A 2862-nucleotide genomic window follows, 5' to 3' on the forward strand; every position below is an offset into this window, starting at 1 on the left:
TCTGTCTGTCTGTCTGTCTGTCTGTCTGTCTGTCTGTCTGTCTGTCTGTCTGTCTATAATCTATCTGCGAGTTGGAGAAAGATGAAAGAAAAGTAAAGAAACAAAAGAAACAAGACAGAATGATAAATGAATTGAATAAGAATAACTATCACCACGTATTTATTGATTTCCATAGGCTGAGAAACAGGTAAAGTAAGTGCCTTATGTACCTACCAGTATAGTTGAATTAAAAGGTACAAATATTCACAAAATAAAGAAAACATTACACCACCATTTAGTTTACACCATACACATCTCTTAACGAACGATGTTCTGTCTCATTGAAAGTCAACTAACTGCTTACGAAATCCTCCAACTTCAGAACGACAGAATGCACAAACGGATGTCTCCAATGAGGCATCGTTAATACTACAAGGCCCAGCGAATGCCATTCGAAAGTGAATAAAACATCTCGACATAACTCGCGTTTAGACGGGTGTGCATGCTCGCTGGCATTATATCAACTGAAAAGCAGTGAATATAATAATATTATCATAATGTTCTGTATCGTATCTCCCCGAGACGCACGCATGCATACAGTCATGAATGGAAACATGAAATGAAATTGGACAAACATAAAGAGACGGTTTGTGGGGGTTTTTCTATCGCATCCACGATATAAACGGCGCTGGGAACGTTCGCTACATGCAGCGCGAGAAATCGTCTTCTACATGTCGGCGATTTTAAGTGCGGGTTGGTGGATTGTCGTGTGACGTGCGGGTGATTCAACTCTTGCTCCAGACAGTCTGGATCACCACTCAGAGGGGAGGGGAGGGGAGGGGAGGATGAGAGGGGAGGAGGAGAGGGAGGGGAGGAGGAGAGGGAGAGGAGGGGATGGGGAGTGAAGGGGAGGGGATGAGACGGCGATGAGAGGGGAGGGGGAAATGAGAGGTGGGATGAGAGGGGAGTGGGGATGGCAGGAGAGGGGAAGGGAGGGGATGGAAGGGAGGGGATGAGAGGGGAGGGGATGAGAACGGAGGGGGAGTAGGAGGGAAGGGGATGAGAAGGGGGATGGAAGGGGAGGGTGGGAGGATGACAGGGGAGGGGAGATTAGGTTGTCTTTTGCAGGTACTTGGAATCATTTCGAAGCAAACATATTATTACTATTGTTATGTCTCTTAAATGATATTTTCTGTCCTTCAACAAAATCAGTTTTAGATTTAGAAGGAAGCGGCTTTAAAAAAATTAATTAAAAGATAGTTTGTTCTTTGCTTTCGGACTCTATATGTATTTGTATGCGTGTTTTTGTATCTTCGTGTGTGTGGGAGGGAGAGATAGACAGATAGACAGACAGACAGACAGACAGACAGACAGACAGGCAGACAGGCAGAGACAGAGAGACAGAGAGACAAAGATATAGAGAGACAGAGAGACAGAGAGACAGAGAGAGAGAAAGAGAGAGAGAGAGAGAGAGAGAGAGAGAGAGAGAGAGAGAGACCAGGGGTGGGGGAGGGAGGAGATATATGCTTGCCCCCGTTTCAATGAACATCACTGTATTCTCGTTTTCTAAATTTGACTAGTTGAAGATGAACCACGGTATAATAATAACTTTCCTTAAGGGCCTAATTTAAGTTGAGCATTCCCTTGCTAAAGGACCACTTGCAAGTCTGAATTATTGCTTTATAAGCGGGGTGGACTTTGAACTTTGAGCTGGATCCTAACGAGAAAGGAGTAGGAGGAGATGTGTGTGAGTGTGTGTGTGTGTGGGGGGGGGGGCAGGTATTAACATACGTATCGTCAGCGATGATCCCAGTCTTGCGGACAAATAGACAAATTGCCCTGCCCTCCCACCCCACCCCACCCCCCTTTTTAAAACTCCCTTTTCAACACAGACACATATAGGATAGAGCTACGAAAATAACTCTCAATTAATTAGCTGAAGCTCAAAAACTGCCTGCATAGGATCGAACCAGGTTGCCCGTACCACAGCCCTGGATTATGTCTAATGAACTAATAGTCTGCCCTAGTCAAGAGTAGTCAGATGATCTTTAAAGAGGGGAAAGGAACGAAACAAAAGTAAAGATGACGTCATAGTCGGGTCTGCATTCAATCTAAGAGGACCATGAAGAACACCTCAAAAAAGGAAGGCAGATGAGGTTACCCATCAGATCTGCCAACCCCTCCCCCAAGACCAAAAAGTGGGCACTCCTTTCAAAATTCTCCTCCCCAAATAGGGAGTTTGGGAGAAAAATGGAAGTCTCTCGAACTCCATTAGATCATGAGTACATGATAACATTTGATTGCGGCACGTCAATGTGCATTGCAAATACAAGTAAATAAAAATTTGTCTTTTCATGTCATTGACAATAAATCGCGCAAATATTGCCAATAAAAGCAAATGATTGCAAATAAAACAGACACAATTCCACGTTATTTACGATGAGTCGCATACGCCATGAGGGAAACGGAGTTCAAGGAGAAAAAAATCGAATTTTACGCAAATCCCATCAGGGTTCTTCGGCTGGCAATTTCTTAAAATGTCGGACAGCTCCGATTTTATCGAAGTTTTTGGCAGTGGTAGGTCTGCAACATCCATGTCCTTTTAAAAGTTTTAGTAAGGTTTTACGGCGCTCGCAATTATTAAGGTCATGTGAGTGCCAGGGGGTGGATTATACAGAGAAGTCCAAACGGGGAATCAGGCTTACTCTGCTCACCTCTCTTGCCTCAACAGCACAAAGTCTGCTTCGACTATCAAGACACTTCAGAAATAGCAGTTCACAAGAGAGTGACAAACATACAAAAGAAATAGAGGAAAAATGACGGTAGTGATGATGAGGAAAGAAAGAGCAGCAGATACCCCCATGTTGTTCCGGCACAGTATGA

The 2862-nt window shown here is 44.1% G+C and overlaps 1 long non-coding RNA gene across 1 annotated transcript in view; it reads right to left on the reverse strand.

Annotated features, from left to right (window-relative positions):
* The window catches only part of LOC118478762, a 4683-nt gene extending 4085 nt beyond the window's left edge, over positions 1–598 (reverse strand). Inside the window, exon 1 of the long non-coding RNA XR_004859270.1 lies at positions 214–598. This is a non-coding gene — a long non-coding RNA (uncharacterized LOC118478762). The remainder of the gene's footprint in view (positions 1–213) is intronic.
* Between the last annotated feature and the right edge of the window lie 2264 nt (positions 599–2862).

The sequence above is a fragment of the Aplysia californica genome, unplaced genomic scaffold (assembly GCF_000002075.1).
Source record: "Aplysia californica isolate F4 #8 unplaced genomic scaffold, AplCal3.0 scaffold00915, whole genome shotgun sequence".
Lineage (NCBI taxonomy): Eukaryota > Metazoa > Mollusca > Gastropoda > Aplysiida > Aplysiidae > Aplysia > Aplysia californica.